This window comes from Hipposideros armiger, unplaced genomic scaffold (assembly GCF_001890085.2).
Source record: "Hipposideros armiger isolate ML-2016 unplaced genomic scaffold, ASM189008v1 scaffold_40, whole genome shotgun sequence".
Taxonomy (NCBI): Eukaryota; Metazoa; Chordata; class Mammalia; order Chiroptera; family Hipposideridae; genus Hipposideros; species Hipposideros armiger.
The window spans coordinates 2615233-2624702 of record NW_017731390.1 but is presented as its reverse complement, the minus strand read 5'-3'; positions in this window follow the sequence as shown (position 1 = coordinate 2624702).

Here is a 9470-nt window from a genome sequence, read left to right as displayed (position 1 = left end):
GCCTCCTGAGCAGGATGGCTTTGTTCCACAAGGTCCCAGAGAGAGTAGGAAGCCCAGTCCACTGGAAGTAGAAGACAGAAGGAGAGGTGAAGCACAGGAAGTGGGAAGATGGCTCCCAGGACCCATAATCATACATGGGCATTCAGAGTCTCAGAGAAGGGAAGAAGACAAGCTCTGGGGGGAGAGTAAGATTTGCACACCTTGGGTCCTGGGACCTTCCTGCTCAGCTGAGTGGAATACCAAACGAGGGTGTCTTGGAGCTGCACTTCACCTCAGCCAGGCAATCGACAGGAGAAGCAGCGAGCGAGACCGACAGACTGTCACTGGCAAAATGAACTGTCACCTCCCATTTTTCAGAGGCACGGAGGGATGAATTGCAGCCTTGAACCGTGCGGCCTGCTGCTGATTGAGTTCCGCTGTCTTAGAACCCCTTCGAACAAGGCGAGTTCATTTCAGACTGACGTCCCACCGCTTATCAATTTAGGAGCCAGTAAAATTAACCACTTCGGAGCTGATTTGTGCCCTCCCTCTACTTGGATTCCTCATCCAGAAAGGTCACCAAATAAATCTCTGTGGGTCTTGCTAGCATAATACGCAGCTTGGAATCGAGGGTCTCAGAAGAGGAGACGGAGCCAAATCTAGCCCAGGCCTGAAGGGTTGCGTAGGCCCCCTGGTAGCCACTGGCCCATGGCAGCAGTGTGACAAGCCAGGTCTTTGCTAGCTCTGCTCCTGCTCATATGTGCTTCTCTCCCAAGAGAAAGTATGGTTGGGTTGGGTTGGGTTGGGTTGGGTTGGGTTGGATTGGGTTTGGGGGCTGAGAATGGAGGTGCTACAGAAGATCCCCTAGTCTTCTGGCAGAGACCTGTCTTTGTACTGTTTAGCTTCACATCTGCTAGAGACTGAATGTCCCCCACCCTCCAATTCATATGTTGAAACCCCAATTCCCAACGTGATTGTATTTGGAGGCAGGCTGTTTGGGAGGTAATTAGGGTGAGATTAGGTCAGGAGGGTAGAGCCCTCACAATGGGAATTAATGCCCTTATCAAAGAGGAAGAGGCAGATCTTCCTTTCTTGGCCATATCAGGACACAGCAAAAAGGAGAAGGCAGCCATCTGTAAACTAGGAAGAGGGCTCTCACCAGGAACCAGGCCATGCTGGCACCTTAATCTTGAATTTCCAGCCTCCAGAACTGTGAGAAACAAATGTTTGTTGTTTAAGCTACCCAGTCTATGTCATTCTGTTATAGCTCAAACTAAGACAACATCCTCAGGGCCTTACACATGGTAGATGCCTGATAAATGTCTGTTAAAGCAAATAAGACTTGATGTTTGCATGAACATCAAGGATTAGTTTGAGAAGTTTAAACAAGGTAGCACGGACAGGGCCTTCGTGGGAGGAAAGGAAAAAGGAATGTTTGTACAGGAATACTTTTGCTGTCACAGCCATTCACTGAGCCCCAGTAAAAAATATGCTAGAAACCCTCTGGCAAGTTGAAATGCAGCTCTTTCAGACAGAACAGAGTTCTCTGTCTTCAGAAGAAAAAATGCCTTATGCCTCCCACACATACACACATGTGTGGCTTTTCTGCTCACAAAGGTCTATCCGGTGAGTCTAAATAACAAATCTCAGGGCTTCTCCTCTCCTCTGCATCTAGGGTACAAGTGGTTTCCTCAACACTCATATGAACATCTTCTCAGCACAGGAGACTGTGGCAGTGTTTGTTTCTGGAGTTACAACTGAATGTTCTCAGGATGATTTTAAGGTTTGCCTCCCAGGCACTCTCTACCTCTATCTGGAAGCATATACTTCTCACCAAAGGCAAACCATCTCAGACGGGCAAGAAACATCTGGTTCCCTTGGGAGACTGTGCAGAAAAGAAAGACTTGTAGAGATGGCTTCAGACAGGGAAACTGGTGCTCTCTTTGGGAAGGCATCCGGGTGCTAGCCTGATGATGTCTATGCTCCAGCCAATATCCACCAGCTGGCCAAATTAGTGGTCTCTGCTGCCCAAAGAGAATGTGTTCCGATTCCTGTTCTCATCCTAATTTATTTCTATGTTTCCATTGGGGGCGTTCAGCCCCACAACTGGAGTGAGAAGACCTGATTTTCAAATCTGGCTCTATCGTCCCTAGCTTATGGGACTTGAGCAAATTACTTATTGAAATCCCATTTGCCCCATCAATAAACCTACACAGTTATTGAAAAGTTCAAATAACTTTATGTATGTGAAAGCCTTAGTAGAGCACAAAGTTTATTTGCTGGGGTTTATTCATATTAGTCTCAGCAACAAAAGAAAAATATGAAAATAAATGCCATATAATATTTCAAAAGTTGATCCAGCAATTTCACTTCCAGGAATTTATCCCACAAATATGCTCACATATGTGCAAAAAGATGTATGTGTGAGAAATTTCACTGCAACTTGGAGATAACTTACATGTTGTCAATAGAGGATTGGGCAAATAAATTTTGATGCATATATAGCATACAACACTGCACAGTAGTAAAAATAATAAGATAAAGCAAATAAAAACTTTATGGTTCTTATAGTCATTCATCAATGTCAACTTACATAAATGAACAGGTGTGGTCACATCATTAGATACTTGAGTGTTCATGAGATACTTGAGTCAAGAGTGATCATAGAAAAACACAGCCAGCGAAACCTTAGGGAAATAACCTAAGCTTTAAACAATGGGATGATCCCACATACAATAATTGCATTTTCATTTACCATAACGCAAACATCTCCTTAAGTCAGTACTTTTTTACTTTTATAATTTTAAAAAATTTACATAATAAAACATAGGCCATGGATTGTAAACAAAGTTTTCTGAGTTAACTATTAAGAAAAGAAAGGAGATTTGTAGGTAGCTTACGAGTGTTTTCAGGAATACAAATCTATAATATTCTAGTAGTGTAAGAGCAGCCTCTTGTTATAAGTTGAAACAGCCCTAACCCAAGAATCAGGCATCCGGCATTCTTGTCCCCGCTCTACCATTAACTTACAACATGACATCAACCAAATCACTTATCTGGGCCCCAGCTTCCACATTCGAAAAATGAGAGTGTTAAAGTACATGTTCTCTAAGGTCCCTTCAAGCTGAAAACTTGATGGTTCTATGAAATCACTTTTCAAAGGATTCAATAAAGGATGTTTATATATAATAATAGTCTGGTCATTTCTGGCATGAACAGGAAGACGTTAACAAAGGACTTAAGTACTCAACTTACATGCAGAGCAGCACACTAAGAATTTTTAAATTTAAACAAAAAGTTTCCTTCCCCCAAGAAACCTATAATTTTAAAAAGAAAATAAGACAGTTGAATTAATAGAAATACAGGAATACCAAGTTTTACAAGAGGAATGTACAAAGTGAGGTAGTTGAGGTAGATCAGTGGAACTCAAATTTATGTTCCTAGAAGCCCTCAGGCTCCTCAGAGGGGCTCCAAAGCTGCTTGAAAAGGATAAGGCAAGAAAGTGAGAGACGGGGTGCTGCCACCTCTCCATCCCTGGCTTAATCAGAGTCGCTCTGTGGTCCTCTGTATCATGCATCTAAGAAATCTAAGAAAGATTTCTGAAGAACTAGGGCTGCTACTACAAAGTGTTGAAAACCACTGGCCTAGGTGATTCCTAAGGCCTGTTCCATCTTTAAGTTTTCACAGTTCTATAATCCTGAGATGTATGTAAAATAAAGTTTTTATATTCTGCTTTCAATGTTTCATGTACATAGGGAATTAACTTCATAAAGGTTAATGCTTCTGTAAGACAAATAATTATTTTGTAATATGAATAATGAACCCTAGATGTATTTATTTAACAGACTCAGATATTCCTGTCCTGAATTTTCTGAATGTGAGGCACATAATTACAAATGAATTGGATGGGAACATGAGGGAGTCAAAGGGGTGATAAAAAAAAGATTTGCAAGATCCCTGGGATACATGCAGAAGCTGTTGGTTTTATCAGTGAGACAAAAGGGTGAGGGAGTGAGTGCTGAATTCCTGGGCTTACCATTGAATTATGTTAATTTCTGTTTCATAGAACACATCTCAGAAAATACATGGAAATTGCCACAATTGCTAAGCACTTCCCATGTGCTATTTCATTAACTCCTCCCAGCTCCATGAGATGGGTAGTGTTTTCTCCCCATTTTTACAAACAAGAACACTGGAACCAGGGATGGTAAGTACTTTGCTCAAGGTCAGAGAGCCAGCATTCAATACAGGGCGTGTGACAGCAAAGCCTCAGGCACCACAAGCTCTCCTCCATGTTGCTATCTGCGACTTGTAGACACTGAGCAGACAGCTTGTCCCTCAACCACGAAAGAAGTCAAATGGAACTCTGCCTCCAATTCCTCTATAAACTTATTTTGTCTCATTATCCAATCACAAAGAAGGCTTTTCACTGTCCTTAGATAAAAATTATGAGGTAGCTGTAGTTTGTTCACCCTCTGTCCTCCTAACATTAGCAGCTCCTTCTTCACACCAGGAAGGGAAGCAATACTACCTCCATGAAGTTTGTTCTGATGCCTCCAGGAAGAATTGACTGCTCCTTCTTTTGTGCACACACTGAAGATACACTTGTTTATATAGTACTTTCTTGCTCAATTTACATTTGGTCCTCTCCCTCCCCAGTGAGATTGTACCTGCCTTAGGAACCAGGACTAATATTGATTCATCTCTGTACCCAAAACACCTAACATTGTGCCCAGCATGTGATGAATGAATGGGTGGAAGGATGGATAAATGAATGAATGAAGTAAACTCGTGCTGCCTCTGTTTTCTAGTGTGTCCCCTCTGGCACCTCAACCAGTCTTGTCCTCCCTGTGAACACCTTATTTGAATCAAACTTTGTCAGCATTCCCTTTCTCTTCCAGGTCTGCTCTCTGCCCTCCAAACTGATTATTAGTTAGTTAACCTCATATGTAATAAGTGCTAATGAAAGTAGCTGGAGTTAATATATTAATGTATAACTTCTTTGGATAATGTGTTTCCACTTTAATTAGAAACAATTTCCTGACTCAGTGGAGCCATTTCTAACAATGGATGCACGATGCTAGCATTCAGGGTAGGGGGTGGAAATACTGGGTTGTTGGAAAAGTCATGACACATTTTTGCAACAAAAGAAAATAGAAAAAATACGTCATGACTTTTCCGACAACCTAAAATATTTGATAAGATATACAAGTATAACACAGTAAAATATCTACAACAACAATTAAGGACTTAAATGCACCTGTTACTTTATATACTACTTCTTTAACCAACTAAAGCAATTTTATTCATATCTGTGGTACTAATTCCTGAGACCACATCCAAAAAGTACATAGGCAAAAAGTACAGAAGAAGAGCAAGGCTATACAGATGTGTTTTGTTAACTCGTGATGTAACTATAAATGTATTTCTGAATAGCAGTGTCTTATCACCCAGGATCTGATTTCTCCACCCTATTTTGCTAACTGACCTCACAGCATTTAGACCTTCATCAAACTCTTGAACAAGTGAAACCACCCACTGTCTGGCTTCTGTGCCTTCGTCTCCAGATCCCAGACCACTGGTATTTGTCTGTCCTTGACATTTGCTGAGCTTTCTAGTGGTCCCATTTCCCTGACAGACAAATTTGATTCTGCTGCTGAGAATGGGGGGTGGGGGGGGGGAGGCATATGCACACACTGAACAAAGCTGAATATCTAGGTAACAAACCAAATGAGTAAGTATTGAGGGGATACCCAACAAAAGGACCATCAGCTGGGTTAGTCGATCAGGGCTAGCTCCTGGCAAAATTTGGCATTTTGAAAATGATCTTTGGTTAATGGGTTAATACCCTTAATAAATAGAGTTCTTACAAATCTCTAAGAAACAAAAAATAGGGCAAATACCCCCAGAGAAAAATAGGTAAGGAGTAGAACTAGTAATTTACAAAATAAGTATTATAATACAAAAGGTCAATAGATGCATTTTTAAAAGTTCATCTTTACTAATAATTAAATAAATATAAATTTAAACAGATACCAATTCTGTCAACTCAACAAAGGTTTAAGAAGGTTCTAAAAAATATAATACTTGATGTACTGGATAAGATTAATTACCACTTGGTATTCGTTCCAACAATTTTGTTTGTTTGTTTTGTTTTGAATTGCAGAGGTTGAAAAGCTAAATATTACATTTTCCAGCTAGGATTCTGGATGTGAAATAGGCTCCTCTAATTAAATGCATTTCCCTGAGATTTCCACGATGTTGTTTTTATGCTGCTCGCCAGAAGCTTAGCCACAATTCCTTTGGCTTAGATCCTTTAGGTTACTGAACCGTGTGGAAAATAGGCTTAACAATGACTAACATGGATATGATGTTTTAAATAAATTAAAATACAAGGAAATATATATTAACTCAAAGAAATCAACTATTTAGTTTAATTTCTGGTGCTGGCTTTATGGTCTTGAACTGGTCACCATCTCTCTGGATCTCAGTTTTCTTATCTGTACAGTGAAAGGGACTTATTATTGGGTTGTCAGAAAAGTCATGATGCATTTTTGCAATGAAAAACATAGAAAAATACGTCATGACTTTTCCGACAACCCAATATTTACTGCAATTTGGCATATTCTATACATACTGACCCTTTATTCTTTCTGGCAGAGCTGCCTCTCATGATAGAGGCTGAAAATACCAGGCTCTTGCTTTTCCAGGCTCCCTTGCAGCTAAAGATGGCCACATGATCCAGTTCTGGCCAACAAGAGATTAAGAGGAAGACTATACTGAGATATGTCTGGTGACATTTTTCTTCTAGTTAAAAAGATGAGTATGCATGAGGCCCCTGCCCGCTTCATGTCTATGAACAAAGTTGTGTAAGGACATGATTTCTTCAACTACGGTAACTACACAACAAGCCTTAAGACCAAGAGCCAGAGTAAGAAACAGAAGGATGAAAGCAGACTGCAGTTGTAGTATTTTTCAGCTGATGAACCAAAATACACCTCTATACTTCTTGTTTTTTGAGACTGTAAAATAGCTATTAAGGCTTTTTGTTAAGTATTCTTGTTACCTGCCTCTGAAAGCATTTTGATACATTCAAAATACAAAGTGATACAGAAATTGGAATTATAAGTATTATATATAAAATATGTTAGTGTGTAGATAAAGACCAGATGGTATAATAACTGATACCAGGATATGCTATACAGAGATATTGGGGAAAAGGGTAGCAGGTCTCTCTTCTGGGCATTCTGATTTAATTGGCCTGGGTACAACACAGACACTGGTATTAAAAAAAAGTAGGGAAAAAAAAGCCCCCTAGGTGACTCTAATATGAACGGGCTTGAGAATCTCTGATCTAGTCCAATTCTTAATTTTACAGCTGGGGAAACTGAGGATCAAGCAGTGTGAATGGTGGAAACCATATTATGCAAAGGTAAGCCAACAGAAAATTGTGCAAAAATCTTTTCAGGGTCACTTCTTTCCCTTACCTTGGCCCCTCAGTGTTCCTCCCACTAGATATCCAGTGTCTTCTTTCTAACCCCTGTCTGCAATGAACTCTCAAATATTGCACTCACCAGGGCGAGGCCCTGTGTCCTTTCCTAAATCCCTATCCTAGTCAAAACTCTCGTTCCCTCAGGGATCTGCTGGGCCACTACCAAACTAATCTTAAATGAATTCCAGCCAAGGTATTAATGACAGATAATGGCTTAATGCATTACTCCTCCCAGATAACATTTCTATTTTAACAGAAGCCTTTAAGTGCCTTAACCCAAAGGAAACAGCCTGAAAAGTTCAGGGACAACAAATACCTGGCACCTTTGCCTCCTCTCTGTCCCTAGAAGGTATCTCCAAATTGTCACTAAGGCCTTCCCTGCTAAGCTTGGACACAGCCTGAGAAGCCCACAGGGCTCTGGGCAGCCCCCACCAAACAGGGATGGAAGTTACTGTGTAAGATCAAATCTATTTGCCAACCCTATCATTGAATAAATATTTATCTGGGAGTAAAGAGACTTAAATCCTACTTTGGGCTTTGATATTACCTGAATATTTGGCCCTAAACAAACTATTAAACATTTCCGGGGCCAGCCAAGTGGCATGTTGGTTAAGAGTTGGCATGGGACACCAGCTCTGAGCAGTAGAGCCCCAGTTCAGATCCCACATGAGGGCCAGTGACACTGTGCCCACTACAGCTAAGATGGTGAACAACAGCTCAACCTGGAGCTGGGCTGCCGTGAGCCGCCATGAGCGGCCATCCAATGGCCCGCAAGCGACTGCCTCACCCGGGAAGAGAGCAATGATAATACCAACATGGGCCAGTGAGACGACGTCCTCCACAACTAGACTGAAGAATAAAAGGACAGTAACTTGTCTGTTCCCCTTCCCCGATTCCCCAATGCTGTTCCCCTCCCCTAATTCCCCAATAAAAAAATCTAAAAAAAAATTTCTGGGTCTCAGTTCCCTTATCCATAAAATGAGAGAAATGACATTACAATTAGGCATCTCCAATGAACAGTTCATGATCTGCCAGAGACTCTCAAAGCCTGACCTGATAGCTCTCCAAGCTGGTTGCTGCCACCACCTACCTCTTCCCATTTTTGCATTGCTTCCCACCAGGGAAGGAAATTGAAACAGGAGCACTACCTTTCTAGCTCTACTGGTGGATTTTCATGTCCCTAAAAGGCCCTGGGGAAATCATGTAAACTAGCATTTGGGGCGACTGCTAAGAAGCCGAATCTTGTGACACTTGTTTGGTGGACGAAGCCCAAGAGCACCTGGTGGAGATTATTCTATTGTCTGTCAGAGGGGCAGAGCCTCCATGCAAGATGTGTCAGGAATGGATGTGACCTGTCCAAAGACACATCAAGTGGGGAAAAATCAGGTGTGCAGATAACGTTTTGTAAATGCCTTTCTAATTCTCAGTGCTCCAGGAAGGAATCTCGGAGATTAAATTAAGCTGTTAACCCTCTAGGCGCTCCTGTCGTTTATTGTTAAGGAATTAATAGGAATGCGGGAATGCAGATGGCCTGGCTGTCAGCTCACAGAGGCGATTTTTCTGATCTCCACGGACGTTTCCAGCATCTTTCATTAAGCGCTCATGTACCAATTTGTCATTTTAACCGAGCAGGAAAGAAACTCCCACTGAACTCCCTAGCTCAGGTGCTGGGAGTTAAATCCTCCCACCACATGACCTGGAGGGTTGCATCCGCAGGGGAGGCTCGGCTACCAGCGGTGGTGAGTGGCCTCTGATGGGGGTGGTAGGGTGGAGTGGAGCCATTCCAGGAAAACAGTTGAAATCTTCAAACCTGGCTTTTCTGGGTAAGGGTTTCAGGGAACTGCAGGGAAGCCCTCTCTAGCAATCCTAAACAGAGCAGAGGTGTAAAGAAACATTTCTTGCAACTCCCTCAAGCGCTCCAGGAAGCAGGTAACATGCTCAACGAGGAGAGGCGCCACCTACAGTAGAGAGGAAGACCTGCACCCTGGTCTCAAGAATT